Source organism: Dendrobates tinctorius, unplaced genomic scaffold (assembly GCF_039654945.1).
Source record: "Dendrobates tinctorius isolate UK_male_01 unplaced genomic scaffold, ASM3965494v1 ptg000229l, whole genome shotgun sequence".
NCBI classification, from domain to species: domain Eukaryota; kingdom Metazoa; phylum Chordata; class Amphibia; order Anura; family Dendrobatidae; genus Dendrobates; species Dendrobates tinctorius.
Genome location: NW_027361896.1, coordinates 5512165 through 5533882, shown reverse-complemented (window position 1 = coordinate 5533882; position 21718 = coordinate 5512165).

Sequence of the window (21718 nt, the reverse complement as noted above, 5' to 3'; positions counted from 1 at the left end):
AATTTTCTCCAAAAGTAAAGTAGTTGCAAACTCATCCTTTTAGAGTCTTGTTTGGGCTCATGAGAGGAGTAGAAAAACATCAAAAATTTCAGTCCTGCACGATTCTACCAAGAAATGTGAGTGTTCAGTCAAACCGCTGGTTTTTGATATTTTGGGCCTTATTGAATAAAGAATGTTTTGAATTTTCTCCAAAAGTAAAGTAGTTGCAAACTCATCCTTTTAGAAACTTGTTTGGGCTGTTGAGTGGAGTAAAAAAAGATCAAAAATTTAAATCCTGCATGATTCTACCAAGACATGTGAGTGTTCATTCAAACCGCTGGTTGTTGATATTTTGGGCCCTATTGTATAATGAATGTTTTGAATTTTCTCCAAAAGTAAAGTAGTTGCAAACTCATCCTTTTAGAATCTTGCTTGGACTGTTGAGAGGAGTCAAAAACCATCAAAAATTTCAATCCTGCATGATTCTACCAAGAAATGTGATTCTTCATTCAAAACGCTGATTTTTGCTATTGGGCTCTATTGAATAATGAATGTTTTGAATTTTCTCCAAAAGTAAAGTAGTTGCAAACTCATACTTTTAGAGACTTGTTTGGGCTCATGAGAGTAGTAGAAAAACATCAAAAATTTCTGTCCTGCACGATTCTACCAAGAAATGTGAGTGTTCAGTCAAACCGCTGGCTTTTGATATTTTGGGCCTTGTTGAATAAAGAATGTTTTGAATTTTCTCCAAAAGTAAAGTAGTTGCAAACTCATCCTTTTAGAAACTTGTTTGGGCTGTTGAGTGGAGTAAAAAACCATAAAAAATTTCAATTCTGCATGATTCTACCAAGAAATGTGATTCTTCATTCAAAACCTAATTTTTGCTATTGGGCTCTATTGAATAATGAATGTTTTAAATTTTCTCCAAAAGTAAAGTAGTTGCAAACTCATCCTTTTAGAGTCTTGTTTGGGCTCATGAGAGGAGTAGAAAAACATCAAAAATTTCAGTCCTGCATGATTCTACCAAGAAATGTGAGTGTTCAGTCAAACCGCTGGTTTTTGATATTTTGGGCCTTATTGAATAAAGAATGTTTTGAATTTTCTCCAAAAGTAAAGTAGTTGCAAACTCATCCTTTTAGAAACTTGTTTGGGCTGTTGAGAGGAGTAAAAAACCATCAAAAATTTCAATCCTGCATGATTCTACCAAGAAATGTGATTCTTCATTCAAAACCTAATTTTTGCTATTGGGCTCTATTGAATAATGAACGTTTTGAATTTTCTCCAAAAGTAAAGTAGTTGCAAACTCATCCTTTTAGAGTCTTGTTTGGGCTCATGAGAGGAGTAGAAAAACATCAAAAATTTCAGTCCTGCACGATTCTACCAAGAAATGTGAGTGTTCATTCAAACCGCTGGTTTTTGATATTTTGGGCCCTATTGAATAATGAATGTTTTGAATTTTCTCCAAATGTAAAGTAGTTGCAAACTCATCCTGTTAGAAACTTGTTTGGGCTGTTGAGAGGAGTAAAAAACCATCAAAAATTTCAATCCTGCATGATTCTACCAAGAAATGTGATTCTTCATTCAAAACCTGATTTTTGCTATTGGGCTCTATTGAATAATGAATGTTTTGAATTTTCTCCAAAAGTAAAGGAGTTGCAAACTCATCCTTTTAGAATCTTGCTTGGACAGTTGAGAGGAGTCAAAAACCATCAAAAATTTCAATCCTGCATGTTTCTGCCAAGAAATGTGATTCTTTATTCAAAACGCTGATTTTTGCTATTGGGCTCTATTGAATAATGAATGTTTTGAATTTTCTCCAAAAGTAAAGTAGTTGCAAACTCAACCTTTTAGAGTCTTGTTTGGGCTCATGAGAGGAGTAGAAAAACATCAAAAATTTCAGTCCTGCACGATTCTACCAAGAAATGTGAGTGTTCATTCAAACCGCTGGTTTTTGATATTTTGGGCCCTATTGAATAATGAATGTTTTGAATATTCTCCAAAAGTAAGGTAGTTGCAAACTCATCCTTTTAGAAACTTGTTTGGGCTGTTGAGAGTAGTAAAAAAACATCAAAAATTTCAATCCTGCATGATTCTACCAAGAAATGTGATTGTTCATTCAAAACACTGCTTTTTGCTATTGGGCTCTATTGAATAATGAATGTTTTGAATTTTCTCCATAAGTAAAGTATTTGCAAACTCATCCTTTTAGAAACTTGTTTGGGCTGTTGAGTGTAGTAAAAAAACATCAAAAATTTCAATCCTGCATGATTCTACCAAGAAATGTGATTGTTCATTCAAAACGCTGATTTTTGCTATTGGGCTCTATTGAATAATGAATGTTTTGAATTTTCTCCAAAAGTAAAGTAGTTGCAAACTCATCCTTTTAGAGTCTTGTTTGGGCTTATGAAAGGAGTAGAAAAACATCAAAAATTTCAGTCCTGCACGATTCTACCAAGAAATGTGAGTGTTCATTCAAACAGCTGGTTTTTGATATTTTGGGCCCTATTGAATAATGAATGTTTTGAATTTTCTCCAAAAGTAAAGTAGTTGCAAACTCATCCTTTTAGAAACTTGTTTGGGCTGTTGAGTGGAGTAAAAAAAGATCAAAAATTTCAATCCTGCATGATTCTACCAAGAAATGTGAGTGTTCATTCAAACCGCTGGTTTTTGATATTTTGGGCCCTATTGAATAATGAATGTTATGAATTTTCTCCAAATGTAAAGTAGTTGCAAACTCATCCTGTTAGAAACTTGTTTGGGCTGTTGAGAGGAGTAAAAAACCATCAAAATTTTCAATCCTGCATGATTCTACCAAGAAATGTGATTCTTCATTCAAAACCTGATTTTTGCTATTGGGCTCTATTGAATAATGAATGTTTTGAATTTTCTCCAAAAGTAAAGTAGTTGCAAACTCATCCTTTTAGAATCTTGCTTGGACAGTTGAGAGGAGTCAAAAACCATCAAAAATTTCAATCCTGCATGTTTCTGCCAAGAAATGTGATTCTTCATTCAAAACGCTGATTTTTGCTATTGGGCTCTATTGAATAATGAATGTTTTGAATTTTCTCCAAAAGTAAAGTAGTTGCAAACTCAACCTTTTAGAGTCTTGTTTGGGCTCATGAGAGGAGTAGAAAAACATCAAAAATTTCAGTCCTGCACGATTCTACCAAGAAATGTGAGAGTTCATTCAAACCGCTGGTTTTTGATATTTTGGGCCCTATTGAATAATGAATGTTTTGAATATTCTCCAAATGTAAGGTAGTTGCAAACTCATCCTTTTAGAAACTTGTTTGGGCTGTTGAGAGTAGTAAAAAAACATCAAAAATTTCAATCCTGCATGATTCTACCAAGAAATGTGATTGTTCATTCAAAACACTGCTTTTTGCTATTGGGCTCTATTGAATAATGAATGTTTTGAATTTTCTCCATAAGTAAAGTATTTGCAAACTCATCCTTTTAGAAACTTGTTTGGGCTGCTGAGTGTAGTAAAAAAACATCAAAAATTTCAATCCTGCATGATTCTACCAAGAAATGTGATTGTTCATTCAAAACGCTGATTTTTGCTATTGGGCTCTATTGAATAATGAATGTTTTGAATTTTCTCCAAAAGTAAAGTAGTTGCAAACTCATCCTTTTAGAGTCTTGTTTGGGCTTATGAAAGGAGTAGAAAAACATCAAAAATTTCAGTCCTGCACGATTCTACCAAGAAATGTGAGTGTTCATTCAAACAGCTGGTTTTTGATATTTTGGGCCCTATTGAATAATGAATGTTTTGAATTTTCTCCAAAAGTAAAGTAGTTGCAAACTCATCCTTTTAGAAACTTGTTTGGGCTGTTGAGAGGAGTAAAAAAAGATCAAAAATTTCAATCCTGCATGATTCTACCAAGAAATGTGAGTGTTCATTCAAACCGCTGGTTTTTGATATTTTGGGCCCTATTGAATAATGAATGCTTTGAATATTCTCCAAAAGTAAAGTAGTTGCAAACTCATCCTTTTAGAAACTTGTTTGGACTGTTGAGAGGAGTAAAAAACATCAAAAATTTCAATCCTGCATGATTCTACCAAGAAATGTGATTCTTCATTCAAAACCTAATTTTTGCTATTGGGCTCTATTGAATAATGAATGTTTTGAATTTTCTCCAAAAGTAAAGTAGTTGCAAACTCATCCTTTTAGAGTCTTGTTTGGGCTCATGAGAGGAGTAGAAAAACATCAAAAATTTCAGTCCTGCACGATTCTACCAAGAAATGTGAGTGTTCAGTCAAACCGCTGGTTTTTGATATTTTGGGCCTTATTGAATAAAGAATGTTTTGAATTTTCTCCAAAAGTAAAGTAGTTGCAAACTCATCCGTTTAGAAACTTGTTTGGGCTGTTGAGAGGAGTAAAAAAACATCAAAAATTTCAATCCTGCATGATTCTACCAAGAAATGTGATTCTTCATTCAAAACCTAATTTTTGCTATTGGGCTCTATTGAATAATGAATGTTTTGAATTTTCTCCAAAAGTAAAGTAGTTGCAAACTCATCCTTTTAGAGTCTTGTTTGGGCTCATGAGAGGAGTAGAAAAACATCAAAAATTTCAGTCCTGCACGATTCTACCAAGAAATGTGAGTGTTCAGTCAAACCGCTAGTTTTTGATATTTTGGGCCTTATTGAATAAAGAATGTTTTGAATTTTCTCCAAAAGTAAAGTAGTTGCAAACTCATCCTTTTAGAAACTTGTTTGGGCTGTTGAGTGGAGTAAAAAAAGATCAAAAATTTAAATCCTGCATGATTCTACCAAGAAATGTGAGTGTTCATTCAAACCGCTGGTTGTTGATATTTTGGGCCCTATTGTATAATGAATGTTTTGAATTTTCTCCAAAAGTAAAGTAGTTGCAAACTCATCCTTTTAGAATCTTGCTTGGACTGTTGAGAGGAGTCAAAAACCATCAAAAATTTCAATCCTGCATGATTCTACCAAGAAATGTGATTCTTCATTCAAAACCTGATTTTTGCTATTGGGCTCTATTGAATAATGAATGTTTTGAATTTTCTCCAAAAGTAAAGGAGTTGCAAACTCATCCTTTTAGAATCTTGCTTGGACAGTTGAGAGGAGTCAAAAACCATCAAAAATTTCAATCCTGCATGTTTCTGCCAAGAAATGTGATTCTTTATTCAAAACGCTGATTTTTGCTATTGGGCTCTATTGAATAATGAATGTTTTGAATTTTCTCCAAAAGTAAAGTAGTTGCAAACTCAACCTTTTAGAGTCTTGTTTGGGCTCATGAGAGGAGTAGAAAAACATCAAAAATTTCAGTCCTGCACGATTCTACCAAGAAATGTGAGTGTTCATTCAAACCGCTGGTTTTTGATATTTTGGGCCCTATTGAATAATGAATGTTTTGAATATTCTCCAAAAGTAAGGTAGTTGCAAACTCATCCTTTTAGAAACTTGTTTGGGCTGTTGAGAGTAGTAAAAAAACATCAAAAATTTCAATCCTGCATGATTCTACCAAGAAATGTGATTGTTCATTCAAAACACTGCTTTTTGCTATTGGGCTCTATTGAATAATGAATGTTTTGAATTTTCTCCATAAGTAAAGTATTTGCAAACTCATCCTTTTAGAAACTTGTTTGGGCTGTTGAGTGTAGTAAAAAAACATCAAAAATTTCAATCCTGCATGATTCTACCAAGAAATGTGATTGTTCATTCAAAACGCTGATTTTTGCTATTGGGCTCTATTGAATAATGAATGTTTTGAATTTTCTCCAAAAGTAAAGTAGTTGCAAACTCATCCTTTTAGAGTCTTGTTTGGGCTTATGAAAGGAGTAGAAAAACATCAAAAATTTCAGTCCTGCACGATTCTACCAAGAAATGTGAGTGTTCATTCAAACAGCTGGTTTTTGATATTTTGGGCCCTATTGAATAATGAATGTTTTGAATTTTCTCCAAAAGTAAAGTAGTTGCAAACTCATCCTTTTAGAAACTTGTTTGGGCTGTTGAGTGGAGTAAAAAAAGATCAAAAATTTCAATCCTGCATGATTCTACCAAGAAATGTGAGTGTTCATTCAAACCGCTGGTTTTTGATATTTTGGGCCCTATTGAATAATGAATGTTATGAATTTTCTCCAAATGTAAAGTAGTTGCAAACTCATCCTGTTAGAAACTTGTTTGGGCTGTTGAGAGGAGTAAAAAACCATCAAAATTTTCAATCCTGCATGATTCTACCAAGAAATGTGATTCTTCATTCAAAACCTGATTTTTGCTATTGGGCTCTATTGAATAATGAATGTTTTGAATTTTCTCCAAAAGTAAAGTAGTTGCAAACTCATCCTTTTAGAATCTTGCTTGGACAGTTGAGAGGAGTCAAAAACCATCAAAAATTTCAATCCTGCATGTTTCTGCCAAGAAATGTGATTCTTCATTCAAAACGCTGATTTTTGCTATTGGGCTCTATTGAATAATGAATGTTTTGAATTTTCTCCAAAAGTAAAGTAGTTGCAAACTCAACCTTTTAGAGTCTTGTTTGGGCTCATGAGAGGAGTAGAAAAACATCAAAAATTTCAGTCCTGCACGATTCTACCAAGAAATGTGAGAGTTCATTCAAACCGCTGGTTTTTGATATTTTGGGCCCTATTGAATAATGAATGTTTTGAATATTCTCCAAATGTAAGGTAGTTGCAAACTCATCCTTTTAGAAACTTGTTTGGGCTGTTGAGAGTAGTAAAAAAACATCAAAAATTTCAATCCTGCATGATTCTACCAAGAAATGTGATTGTTCATTCAAAACACTGCTTTTTGCTATTGGGCTCTATTGAATAATGAATGTTTTGAATTTTCTCCATAAGTAAAGTATTTGCAAACTCATCCTTTTAGAAACTTGTTTGGGCTGCTGAGTGTAGTAAAAAAACATCAAAAATTTCAATCCTGCATGATTCTACCAAGAAATGTGATTGTTCATTCAAAACGCTGATTTTTGCTATTGGGCTCTATTGAATAATGAATGTTTTGAATTTTCTCCAAAAGTAAAGTAGTTGCAAACTCATCCTTTTAGAGTCTTGTTTGGGCTTATGAAAGGAGTAGAAAAACATCAAAAATTTCAGTCCTGCACGATTCTACCAAGAAATGTGAGTGTTCATTCAAACAGCTGGTTTTTGATATTTTGGGCCCTATTGAATAATGAATGTTTTGAATTTTCTCCAAAAGTAAAGTAGTTGCAAACTCATCCTTTTAGAAACTTGTTTGGGCTGTTGAGTGGAGTAAAAAAAGATCAAAAATTTCAATCCTGCATGATTCTACCAAGAAATGTGAGTGTTCATTCAAACCGCTGGTTTTTGATATTTTGGGCCCTATTGAATAATGAATGCTTTGAATATTCTCCAAAAGTAAAGTAGTTGCAAACTCATCCTTTTAGAAACTTGTTTGGACTGTTGAGAGGAGTAAAAAACATCAAAAATTTCAATCCTGCATGATTCTACCAAGAAATGTGATTCTTCATTCAAAACCTAATTTTTGCTATTGGGCTCTATTGAATAATGAATGTTTTGAATTTTCTCCAAAAGTAAAGTAGTTGCAAACTCATCCTTTTAGAGTCTTGTTTGGGCTCATGAGAGGAGTAGAAAAACATCAAAAATTTCAGTCCTGCACGATTCTACCAAGAAATGTGAGTGTTCAGTCAAACCGCTGGTTTTTGATATTTTGGGCCTTATTGAATAAAGAATGTTTTGAATTTTCTCCAAAAGTAAAGTAGTTGCAAACTCATCCTTTTAGAAACTTGTTTGGGCTGTTGAGAGGAGTAAAAAAACATCAAAAATTTCAATCCTGCATGATTCTACCAAGAAATGTGATTCTTCATTCAAAACCTAATTTTTGCTATTGGGCTCTATTGAATAATGAATGTTTTGAATTTTCTCCAAAAGTAAAGTAGTTGCAAACTCATCCTTTTAGAGTCTTGTTTGGGCTCATGAGAGGAGTAGAAAAACATCAAAAATTTCAGTCCTGCACGATTCTACCAAGAAATGTGAGTGTTCAGTCAAACCGCTAGTTTTTGATATTTTGGGCCTTATTGAATAAAGAATGTTTTGAATTTTCTCCAAAAGTAAAGTAGTTGCAAACTCATCCTTTTAGAAACTTGTTTGGGCTGTTGAGTGGAGTAAAAAAAGATCAAAAATTTAAATCCTGCATGATTCTACCAAGAAATGTGAGTGTTCATTCAAACCGCTGGTTGTTGATATTTTGGGCCCTATTGTATAATGAATGTTTTGAATTTTCTCCAAAAGTAAAGTAGTTGCAAACTCATCCTTTTAGAATCTTGCTTGGACTGTTGAGAGGAGTCAAAAACCATCAAAAATTTTAATCCTGCATGATTCTACCAAGAAATGTGATTCTTCATTCAAAACGCTGATTTTTGCTATTGGGCTCTATTGAATAATGAATGTTTTGAATTTTCTCCAAAAGTAAAGTAGTTGCAAACTCATCCTTTTAGAGTCTTGTTTGGGCTCATGAGAGGAGTAGAAAAACATCAAAAATTTCTGTCCTGCATGATTCTACCAAGAAATGTGAGTGTTCAGTCAAACCGCTGGTTTTTGATATTTTGGGCCTTGTTGAATAAAGAATGTTTTGAATTTTCTCCAAAAGTAAATTAGTTGCAAACTCATCCTTTTAGAAACTTGTTTGGGCTGTTGAGAGGAGTAAAAAACCATCAAAAATTTCAATCCTGTATGATTCTACCAAGAAATGTGATTCTTCATTCAAAACCTACTTTTTGCTATTGGGCTCTATTGAATAATGAATGTTTTGAATTTTCTCCAAAAGTAAAGTAGTTGCAAACTCATCCTTTTAGAGTCTTGTTTGGGCTCATGAGAGGAGTAGAAAAACATCAAAAATTTCAGTCTTGCACGATTCTACCAAGAAATGTGAGTGTTCAGTTAAACCGCTGGTTTTTGATATTTTGGGCCTTATTGAATAAAGAATGTTTTGAATTTTCTCCAAAAGTAAAGTAGTTGCAAACTCATCCTTTTAGAAACTTGTTTGGGCTGTTGAGTGGAGTAAAAAAAGATCAAAAATTTCAATCCTGCATGATTCTACCAAGAAATGTGAGTGTTCATTCAAACCGCTGGTTGTTGATATTTTGGGCCCTATTGTATAATGAATGTTTTGAATTTTCTCCAAAAGTAAAGTAGTTGCAAACCCATCCTTTTAGAATCTTGCTTGGACTGTTGAGAAGAGTCAAAAACCATCAAAAATTTCAATCCTGCATGATTCTACCAAGAAATGTGATTCTTCATTCAAAACACTGATTTTTGCTATTGGGCTTAATTGAATAATGAATGTTTTGAATTTTCTCCAAAAGTAAAGTAGTTGCAAACTCATCCTTTTAGAGTCTTGTTTGGGCTCATGAGAGGAGTAGAAAAACATCAAAAATTTCTGTCCTGCACGATTCTACCAAGAAATGTGAGTGTTCAGTCAAACCTCTGGTTTTTGATATTTTGGGCCTTGTTGAATAAAGAATGTTTTGAATTTTCTCCAAAAGTAAAGTAGTTGCAAACTCATCCTTTTAGAAACTTGTTTGGGCTGTTGAGAGGAGTAAAAAACCATCAAAAATTTCAATCCTGCATGATTCTATCAAGAAATTTGATTCTTCATTCAAAACCTAATTTTTGCTACTGGGCTCTATTGAATAATGAATGTTTTGAATTTTCTCCAAAAGTAAAGTAGTTGCAAACTCATCCTTTTAGAGTCTTGTTTGGGCTCATGAGAGGAGTAGAAAAACATCAAAAATTTCAGTCCTGCACGATTCTACCAAGAAATGTGAGTGTTCAGTCAAACCGCTGGTTTTTGATATTTTGGGCCTTATTGAATAAAGAATGTTTTGAATTTTCTCCAAAAGTAAAGTAGTTGCAAACTCATCCTTTTAGAAACTTGTTTGGTCTGTTGAGAGGAGTAAAAAACGATCAAAAATTTCAATCCTGCATGATTCTACCAAGAAATGTGATTCTTCATTCAAAACCTAATTTTTGCTATTGGGCTCTATTGAATAATGAATGTTTTGAATTTTCTCCAAAAGTAAAGTAGTTGCAAACTCATCCTTTTAGAGTCTTGTTTGGGCTCATGAGAGGAGTTGAAAAACATCAAAAATTTCAGTCTTGCACGATTCTACCAAGAAATGTGAGTGTTCAGTTAAACCGCTGGTTTTTGATATTTTGGGCCTTATTGAATAAAGAATGTTTTGAATTTTCTCCAAAAGTAAAGTAGTTGCAAACTCATCCTTTTAGAAACTTGTTTGGGCTGTTGAGTGGAGTAAAAAAAGATCAAAAATTTCAATCCTGCATGATTCTACCAAGAAATGTGAGTGTTCATTCAAACCGCTGGTTGTTGATATTTTGGGCCCTATTGTATAATGAATGTTTTGAATTTTCTCCAAAAGTAAAGTAGTTGCAAACTCATCCTTTTAGAATCGTGCTTGGACTGTTGAGAGGAGTCAAAAACCATCAAAAATTTCAATCCTGCATGATTCTACCAAGAAATGTGATTCTTCATTCAAAACGCTGATTTTTGCTATTGGGCTCTATTGAATAATGAATGTTTTGAATTTTCTCCAAAAGTAAAGTAGTTGCAAACTCATCCTTTTAGAGTCTTGTTTGGGCTCATGAGAGGAGTAGAAAAACATCAAAAATTTCTGTCCTGCACGATTCTACCAAGAAATGTGAGTGTTCAGTCAAACCGCTGGTTTTTGATATTTTGGGCCTTGTTGAATAAAGAATGTTTTGAATTTTCTCCAAAAGTAAAGTAGTTGCAAACTCATCCTTTTAGAAACTTGTTTGGGCTGTTGAGCGGAGTAAAAAACCATCAAAAATTTCAATCCTGCATGATTCTACCAAGAAATGTGATTCTTCATTCAAAACCTAATTTTTGCTATTGGGCTCTATTGAATAATGAATGTTTTGAATTTTCTCCAAAAGTAAAGTAGTTGCAAACTCATCCTTTTAGAGTCTTGTTTGGGCTCATGAGAGGAGTAGAAAAACATCAAAAATTTCAGTCTTGCACGATTCTACCAAGAATTGTGAGTGTTCAGTTAAACCGCTGGTTTTTGATATTTTGGGCCTTATTGAATAAAGAATGTTTTGAATTTTCTCCAAAAGTAAAGTAGTTGCAAACTCATCCTTTTAGAAACTTGTTTGGTCTGTTGAGAGGAGTAAAAAACCATCAAAAATTTCAATCCTGCATGATTCTACCAAGAAATGTGATTCTTCATTCAAAACCTAATTTTTGCTATTGGGCTCTATTGAATAATGAATGTTTTGAATTTTCTCCAAAAGTAAAGTAGTTGCAAACTCATCCTTTTAGAGTCTTGTTTGGGCTCATGAGAGGAGTAGAAAAACATCAAAAATTTCAGTCCTGCACGATTCTACCAAGAAAGGTGAGTGTTCATTCAAATCGCTGGTTTTTGATATTTTGGGCCCTATTGAATAATGAATGCTTTGAATTTTCTCCAAAAGTAAAGTAGTTGCAAACTCATCCTTTTAGAAACTTGTTTGGGCTGTTGAGAGGAGTAAAAAACCATCAAAAATTTCAATCCTGCATGATTCTACCAAGAAATGTGATTCTTCATTCAAAACCTGATTTTTGCTATTGGGCTCTATTGAATAATGAATGTTTTGAATTTTCTCCAAAAGTAAAGTAGTTGCAAACTCATCCTTTTAGAAACTTGTTTGGGCTGTTGAGAGGAGTAAAAAACCATCAAAAATTTCAATCCTGCATGATTCTACCAAGAAATGTGATTGTTCATTCAAAACGCTGATTTTTGCTATTGGGCTCTATTGAATAATGAATGTTTTGAATTTTCTCCAAAAGTAAAGTAGTTGCAAACTCATCCTTTTAGATTCTTGTTTGGGCTCATGAGAGGAGTAGAAAAACATCAAAAATTTCAATCCTGCACGATTCTACCAAGAAATGTGAGTGTTCATTCAAACCGCTGGTTTTTGATATTTTGGGCCCTATTGAATAATGAATGCTTTGAATTTTCTCCAAAAGTAAAGTAGTTGCAAACTCATCCTTTTAGAAACTTGTTTGGGCTGTTGAGAGGAGTAAAAAAACATCAAAAATTTCAATCCTGCTTGATTCTACCAAGAAATGTAATTGTTCATTCAAAACGCTGATTTTTGCTATTGGGCTATATTGAATAATGAATGTTTTGAATTTTCTCCAAAAGTAAAGCAGTTGCAAAGTCATCCTTTTAAAGTCTTGTTGTGCTCATGAGAGGAGTAGAAAAACATCAAAAATTTCAGTCCTGCACGATTCTACCAAGAAATGTGAGTGTTCATTCAAACCGCTGATTTTTGATATTTTGGGCCCTATTGAATAATGAATGTTTTGAATTTTCTCCAAATGTAAAGTAGTTGCAAACTCATCCTTTTAGAAACTTGTTTGGGCTGTTGAGAGGAGTAAAAAAACATCAAAAATTTCAATCCTGCATGATTCTACCAAGAAATGTGATTCTTCATTCAAAACCTGATTTTTGCTATTGGGCTCTATTGAATAATGAATGTTTTGATTTTTCTCCAAAAGTAAAGTAGTTGCAAACTCATCCTTTTAGAGTCTTGTTTGGGCTCATGAGAGGAGTAGAAAAATATCAAAAATTTCAGTCCTGCACGATTCTACCAAGAAATGTGAGTGTTTATTCAAACCGCTGGTTTTTGATATTTTGGGCCCTATTGAATAATGAATGTTTTGAATTTTCTCCAAAAGTAAAGTAGTTGCAAACTCATCCTTTTAGAAACTTGTTTGGGCTGTTGAGTGGAGTAAAAAAAGATCAAAAATTTCAATCCTGCATGATTCTACCAAGAAATGTGATTGTTCATTCAAAACACTGCTTTTTGCTATTGGGCTCTATTGAATAATGAATGTTTTGAATTTTCTCCAAAAGTAAAGTAGTTGCAAACTCATCCTTTTAGAAACTTGTTTGGGCTGTTGAGAGGAGTAAAGAAACATCAAAAATTTCAATCCTGCATGATTCTACCAAGAAATGTGATTGTTCATTCAAAACGCTGATTTTTGCTATTGGGCTCTATTGAATAATGAATGTTTTGAATTTTCTCCAAAAGTAAAGTAGTTGCAAACTCATCCTTTTAGAGTCTTGTTTGGGCTCATGAGAGGAGTAGAAAAACATCAAAAATTTCAGTCCTGCACGATTCTACCAAGAAATGTGAGTGTTCATTCAAACCGCTGGTTTTTGATATTTTGGGCCCTATTGAATAATGAATGCTTTGAATTTTCTCCAAAAGTAAAGTAGTTGCAAACTCATCCTTTTAGAAACTTGTTTGGGCTGTTGAGAGGAGTAAAAAAACATCAAAAATTTCAATCCTGCATGATTCTACCAAGAAATGTGATTGTTCATTCAAAACGCTGATTTTTGCTATTGAGCTATATTGAATAATGAATGTTTTGAATTTTCTCCAACAGTAAAGCAGTTGCAAAGTCATCCTTTTAAAGTCTTGTTTGGGCTCATGAGAGGAGTAGAAAAACATCAAAAATTTCAGTCCTGCACGATTCTACCAAGAAATGTGAGTGTTCATTCAAACCGCTGATTTTTGATATTTTGGGCCCTATTGAATAATGAATGTTTTGAATTTTCTCCAAATGTAAAGTAGTTGCAAACTCATCCTTTTAGAAACTTGTTTGGGCTGTTGAGAGGAGTAAAAAAACATCAAAAATTTCAATCCTGCATGATTCTACCAAGAAATGTGATTCTTCATTCAAAACCTGATTTTTGCTATTGGGCTCTATTGAATAATGAATGTTTTGATTTTTCTCCAAAAGTAAAGTAGTTGCAAACTCATCCTTTTAGAGTCTTGTTTGGGCTCATGAGAGGAGTAGAAAAACATCAAAAATCTCAGTCCTGCACGATTCTACCAAGAAATGTGAGTGTTTATTCAAACCGCTGGTTTTTGATATTTTGGGCCCTATTGAATAATGAATGTTTTGAATTTTCTCCAAAAGTAAAGTAGTTGCAAACTCATCCTTTTAGAAACTTGTTTGGGCTGTTGAGAGGAGTAAAAAACCATCAAAAATTTCAATCCTGCATGATTCTACCAAGAAATGTGATTCTTCATTCAAAACCTAATTTTTGCTATTGGGCTCTATTGAATAATGAATGTTTTGAATTTTCTCCAAAAGTAAAGTAGTTGCAAACTCATCCTTTTAGAGTCTTGTTTGGGCTCATGAGAGGAGTAGAAAAACATCAAAAATTTCAGTCCTGCACGATTCTACCAAGAAATGTGAGTGTTCAGTCAAACCGCTGGTTTTTGATATTTTGGGCCTTATTGAATAAAGAATGTTTTGAATTTTCTCCAAAAGTAAAGTAGTTGCAAACTCATCCTTTTAGAAACTTGTTTGGGCTGTTGAGTGGAGTAAAAAAAGATCAAAAATTTCAATCCTGCATGATTCTACCAAGAAATGTGAGTGTTCATTCAAACCGCTGATTGTTGTTATTTTGGGCCCTATTGTATAATGAATGTTTTGAATTTTCTCCAAAAGTAAAGTAGTTGCAAACTCATCCTTTTAGAATCTTGCTTGGACTGTTGAGAGGAGTCAAAAACCATCAAAAATTTCAATCCTGCATGATTCTACCAAGAAATGTGATTCTTCATTCAAAACCTGATTTTTGCTATTGGGCTCTATTGAATAATGAATGTTTTGAATTTTCTCCAAAAGTAAAGTAGTTGCAAACTCATCCTTTTAGAAACTTGTTTGGGCTGTTGAGAGGAGTAAAAAACCATCAAAAATTTCAATCCTGCATGATTCTACCAAGAAATGTGATTGTTCATTCAAACCGCTGATTTTTGCTATTGGGCTCTATTGAATAATGAATGTTTTGAATTTTCTCCAAAAGTAAAGTAGTTGCAAACTCATCCTTTTAGAGTCTTGTTTGGGCTCATGAGAGGAGTAGAAAAACATCAAAAATTTCAGTCCTGCACGATTCTACCAAGAAATGTGAGTGTTCATTCAAACCGCTGGTTTTTGATATTTTGGGCCCTATTGAATAATGAATGCTTTGAATTTTCTCCAAAAGTAAAGTAGTTGCAAACTCATCCTTTTAGAAACTTGTTTGGGCTGTTGAGAGGAGTAAAAAAACATCAAAAATTTCAATCCTGCATGATTTTACCAAGAAATGTAATTGTTCATTCAAAACGCTGATTTTTGCTATTGGGCTATATTGAATAATGAATGTTTTGAATTTTCTCCAAAAGTAAAGCAGTTGCAAATTCATCCTTTTAAAGTCTTGTTTGGGCTCATGAGAGGAGTAGAAAAACATCAAAAATTTCAGTCCTGCACGATTCTACCAAGAAATGTGAGTGTTCATTCAAACCGCTGATTTTTGATATTTTGGGCCCTATTGAATAATGAATGTTTTGAATTTTCTCCAAATGTAAAGTAGTTGCAAACTCATCCTTTTAGAAACTTGTTTGGGCTGTTGAGAGGAGTAAAAAAACATCAAAAGTTTCAATCCTGCATGATTCTACCAAGAAATGTGATTCTTCATTCAAAACCTGATTTTTGCTATTGGGCTCTATTGAATAATGAATGTTTTGATTTTTCTCCAAAAGTAAAGTAGTTGCAAACTCATCCTTTTAGAGTCTTGTTTGGGCTCATGAGAGGAGTAGAAAAACATCAAAAATTTCAGTCCTGCACGATTCTACCAAGAAATGTGAGTGTTTATTCAAACCGCTGGTTTTTGATATTTTGAGCCCTATTGAATAAAGAATGTTTTGAATTTTCTCCAAAAGTAAAGTAGTTGCAAACTCATCCTTTTAGAAACTTGTTTGGGCTGTTGAGAGGAGTAAAAAAACATCAAAAATTTCAATCCTGCATGATTCTACCAAGAAATGTGATTGTTCATTCAAAACGCTGATTTTTGCTATTGGGCTCTATTGAATAATGAATGTTTTGAATTTTCTCCAAAAGTAAAGTAGTTGCAAACTCATCCTTTTAGAGTCTTGTTTGGGCTCATGAGAGGAGTAGAAATACATCAAAAATTTCAGTCCTGCACGATTCTACCAAGAAATGTGAGTGTTCATTCAAACCGCTGGTTTTTGATATTTTGGGCCCTATTGAATAATGAATGCTTTGAATTTTCTCCAAAAGTAAAGTAGTTGCAAACTCATCCTTTTAGAAACTTGTTTGGGCTGTTGAGAGGAGTAAAAAAACATCAAAAATTTCAATCCTGCATGATTCTACCAAGAAATGTGATTGTTCATTCAAAACGCTGATTTTTGCTATTGAGCTATATTGAATAATGAATGTTTTGAATTTTCTCCAAAAGTAAAGCAGTTGCAAAGTCATCCTTTTAAAGTTTTGTTTGGGCTCATGAGAGGAGTAGAAAAACATCAAAAATTTCAGTCCTGCACGATTCTACCAAGAAATGTGAGTGTTCATTCAAACCGCTGATTTTTGATATTTTGGGCCCTATTGAATAATGAATGTTTTGAATTTTCTCCAAATGTAAAGTGGTTGCAAACTCATCCTTTTAGAAACTTGTTTGGGCTGTTGAGAGGAGTAAAAAAACATCAAAAATTTCAATCCTGCATGATTCTACCAAGAAATGTGATTCTTCATTCAAAACCTGATTTTTGCTATTGGGCTCTATTGAATAATGAATGTTTTGATTTTTCTCCAAAAGTAAAGTAGTTGCAAACTCATCCTTTTAGAGTCTTGTTTGGGCTCATGAGAGGAGTAGAAAAACATCAAACATTTCAGTCCTGCACGATTCTACCAAGAAATGTGAGTGTTTATTCAAACCGCTGGTTTTTGATATTTTGGGCCCTATTGAAAAATGAATGTTTTGAATTTTCTCCAAAAGTAAAGTAGTTGCAAACTCATCCTTTTAGAAACTTGTTTGGGCTGTTGAGAGGAGTAAAAAACCATCAAAAATTTCAATCCTGCATGATTCTACCAAGAAATGTGATTCTTCATTCAAAACCTAATTTTTGCTATTGGGCTCTATTGAATAATGAATGTTTTGAATTTTCTCCAAAAGTAAAGTAGTTGCAAACTCATCCTTTTAGAGTCTTGTTTGGGCTCATGAGAGGAGTAGAAAAACATCAAAAATTTCAGTCCTGCACGATTCTACCAAGAAATGTGAGTGTTCAGTCAAACCGCTGGTTTTTGATATTTTGGGCCTTATTGAATAAATAATGTTTTGAATTTTCTCCAAAAGTAGTTGCAAACTCATCCTTTTAGAAACTTGTTTGGGCTGTTGAGTGGAGTGAAAAAAGATCAAAAATTTCAATCCTGCATGATTCTACCAAGACATGTGAGTGTTCATTCAAACCGCTGGTTGTTGATATTTTGGGCCCTATTGTATAATGAATGTTTTGAATTTTCTCCAAAAGTAAAGTAGTTGCAAACTCATCCTTTTAGAATCTTGCTTGGACTGTTGAGAGGAGTCAAAAACCATCAAAAATTTCAATCCTGCATGATTCTACCAAGAAATGTGATTCTTCATTCAAAACGCTGATTTTTGCTATTGGGCTCTATTGAATAATGAATGTTTTGAATTTTCTCCAAAAGTAAGTAGTTGCAAACTCATACTTTTAGAGACTTGTTTGGGCTCATGAGAGTAGTAGAAAAACATCAAAAATTTCTGTCCTGCACGATTCTACCAAGAAATGTGAGTGTTCAGTCAAACCGCTGGCTTTTGATATTTTGGGCCTTGTTGAATAAAGAATGTTTTGAATTTTCTCCAAAAGTAAAGTAGTTGCAAACTCATCCTTTTAGAAACTTGTTTGGGCTGTTGAGTGGAGTAAAAAACCATAAAAAATTTCAATCCTGCATGATTCTACCAAGAAATGTGATTCTTCATTCAAAACCTAATTTTTGCTATTGGGCTCTATTGAATAATGAATGTTTTAAATTTTCTCCAAAAGTAAAGTAGTTGCAAACTCATCCTTTTAGAGTCTTGTTTGGGCTCATGAGAGGAGTAGAAAAACATCAAAAATTTCAGTCCTGCATGATTCTACCAAGAAATGTGAGTGTTCAGTCAAACCGCTGGTTTTTGATATTTTGGGCCTTATTGAATAAAGAATGTTTTGAATTTTCTCCAAAAGTAAAGTAGTTGCAAACTCATCCTTTTAGAAACTTGTTTGGGCTGTTGAGAGGAGTAAAAAACATCAAAAATTTCAATCCTGCATGATTCTACCAAGAAATGTGATTCTTCATTCAAAACCTGATTTTTGCTATTGGGCTCTATTGAATAATGAATGTTTTGATTTTTCTCCAAAAGTAAAGTAGTTGCAAACTCATCCTTTTAGAGTCTTGTTTGGGCTCATGAGAGGAGTAGAAAAACATCAAAAATTTCAGTCCTGCACGATTCTACCAAGAAATGTGAGTGTTTATTCAAACCGCTGGTTTTTGATATTTTGGGCCCTATTGAAAAATGAATGTTTTGAATTTTCTCCAAAAGTAAAGTAGTTGCAAACTCATCCTTTTAGAAACTTGTTTGGGCTGTTGAGAGGAGTAAAAAACCATCAAAAATTTCAATCCTGCATGATTCTACCAAGAAATGTGATTCTTCATTCAAAACCTAATTTTTGCTATTGGGCTCTATTGAATAATGAATGTTTTGAATTTTCTCCAAAAGTAAAGTAGTTGCAAACTCATCCTTTTAGAGTCTTGTTTGGGCTCATGAGAGGAGTAGAAAAACATCAAAAATTTCAGTCCTGCACGATTCTACCAAGAAATGTGAGTGTTCAGTCAAACCGCTGGTTTTTGATATTTTGGGCCTTATTGAATAAAGAATGTTTTGAATTTTCTCCAAAAGTAAAGTAGTTGCAAACTCATCCTTTTAGAAACTTGTTTGGGCTGTTGAGTGGAGTAAAAAAAGATCAAAAATTTCAATCCTGCATGATTCTACCAAGAAATGTGAGTGTTCATTCAAACCGCTGGTTGTTGATATTTTGGGCCCTATTGTATAATGAATGTTTTGAATTTTCTCCAAAAGTAAAGTAGTTGCAAACTCATCCTTTTAGAATCTTGCTTGGACTGTTGAGAGGAGTCAAAAACCATCAAAAATTTCAATCCTGCATGATTCTACCAAGAAATGTGATTCTTCATTCAAAACGCTGATTTTTGCTATTGGGCTCTATTGAATAATGAATGTTTTGAATTTTCTCCAAAAGTAAAGTAGTTGCAAACTCATACTTTTAGAGACTTGTTTGGGCTCATGAGAGTAGTAGAAAAACATCAAAAATTTCTGTCCTGCACGATTCTACCAAGAAATGTGAGTGTTCAGTCAAACCGCTGGCTTTTGATATTTTGGGCCTTGTTGAATAAAGAATGTTTTGAATTTTCTCCAAAAGTAAAGTAGTTGCAAACTCATCCTTTTAGAAACTTGTTTGGGCTGTTGAGTGGAGTAAAAAACCATAAAAAATTTCAATCCTGCATGATTCTACCAAGAAATGTGATTCTTCATTCAAAACCTAATTTTTGCTATTGGGCTCTATTGAATAATGAATGTTTTAAATTTTCTCCAAAAGTAAAGTAGTTGCAAACTCATCCTTTTAGAGTCTTGTTTGGGCTCATGAGAGGAGTAGAAAAACATCAAAAATTTCAGTCCTGCATGATTCTACCAAGAAATGTGAGTGTTCAGTCAAACCGCTGGTTTTTGATATTTTGGGCCTTATTGAATAAAGAATGTTTTGAATTTTCTCCAAAAGTAAAGTAGTTGCAAACTCATCCTTTTAGAAACTTGTTTGGGCTGTTGAGAGGAGTAAAAAACCATCAAAAATTTCAATCCTGCATGATTCTACCAAGAAATGTGATTCTTCATTCAAAACCTAATTTTTGCTATTGGGCTCTATTGAATAATGAATGTTTTGAATTTTCTCCAAAAGTAAAGTAGTTGCAAACTCATCCTTTTAGAGTCTTGTTTGGGCTCATGAGAGGAGTAGAAAAACATCAAAAATTTCAGTCCTGCACGATTCTACCAAGAAATGTGAGTGTTCAGTCAAACCGCTGGTTTTTGATATTTTGGGCCTTATTGAATAAAGAATGTTTTGAATTTTCTCCAAAAGTAAAGTAGTTGCAAACTCATCCTTTTAGAAACTTGTTTGGGCTGTTGAGTGGAGTAAAAAAAGATCAAAAATTTCAATCCTGCATGATTCTACCAAGACATGTGAGTGTTCATTCAAACCGCTGGTTGTTGATATTTTGGGCCCTATTGTATAATGAATGTTTTGAATTTTCTCCAAAAGTAAAGTAGTTGCAAACTCATCCTTTTAGAATCTTGCTTGGACTGTTGAGAGGAGTCAAAAACCATCAAAAATTTCAATCCTGCATGATTCTACCAAGAAATGTGATTCTTCATTCAAAACGCTGATTTTTGCTATTGGGCTCTATTGAATAATGAATGTTTTGAATTTTCTCCAAAAGTAAAGTAGTTGCAAACTCATACTTTTAGAGACTTGTTTGGGCTCATGAGAGTAGTAGAAAAACATCAAAAATTTCTGTCCTGCACGATTCTACCAAGAAATGTGAGTGTTCAGTCAAACCGCTGGCTTTTGATATTTTGGGCCTTGTTGAATAAAGAATGTTTTGAATTTTCTCCAAAAGTAAAGTAGTTGCAAACTCATCCTTTTAGAAACTTGTTTGGGCTGTTGAGTGGAGTAAAAAACCATAAAAAATTTCAATCCTGCATGATTCTACCAAGAAATGTGATTCTTCATTCAAAACCTAATTTTTGCTATTGGGCTCTATTGAATAATGAATGTTTTAAATTTTCTCCAAAAGTAAAGTAGTTGCAAACTCATCCTTTTAGTGTCTTGTTTGGGCTCATGAGAGGAGTAGAAAAACATCAAAAATTTCAGTCCTGCATGATTCTACCAAGAAATGTGAGTGTTCAGTCAAACCACTGGTTTTTGATATTTTGGGCCTTATTGAATAAAGAATGTTTTGAATTTTCTCCAAAAGTAAAGTAGTTGCAAACTCATCCTTTTAGAAACTTGTTTGGGCTGTTGAGAGGAGTAAAAAACCATCAAAAATTTCAATCCTGCATGATTCTACCAAGAAATGTGATTCTTCATTCAAAACCTAATTTTTGCTATTGGGCTCTATTGAATAATGAACGTTTTGAATTTTCTCCAAAAGTAAAGTAGTAGCAAACTCATCCTTTTAGAGTGTTGTTTGGGCTCATGAGAGGAGTAGAAAAACATCAAAAATTTCAGTCCTGCACGATTCTACCAAGAAATGTGAGTGTTCATTCAAACCGCTGGTTTTTGATATTTTGGGCCCTATTGAATAATGAATGATTTGAATTTTCTCCAAATGTAAAGTAGTTGCAAACTCATCCTGTTAGAAACTTGTTTGGGCTGTTGAGAGGAGTAAAAAACCATCAAAAATTTCAATCCTGCATGATTCTACCAAGAAATGTGATTCTTCATTCAAAACCTGATTTTTGCTATTGGGCTCTATTGAATAATGAATGTTTTGAATTTTCTCCAAAAGTAAAGTAGTTGCAAACTCATCCTTTTAGAATCTTGCTTGGACAGTTGAGAGGAGTCAAAAACCATCAAAAATTTCAATCCTGCATGTTTCTGCCAAGAAATGTGATTCTTCATTCAAAACGCTGATTTTTGCTATTGGGCTCTATTGAATAATGAATGTTTTGAATTTTCTCCAAAAGTAAAGTAGTTGCAAACTCAACCTTTTAGAGTCTTGTTTGGGCTCATGAGAGGAGTAGAAAAACATCAAAAATTTCAGTCCTGCA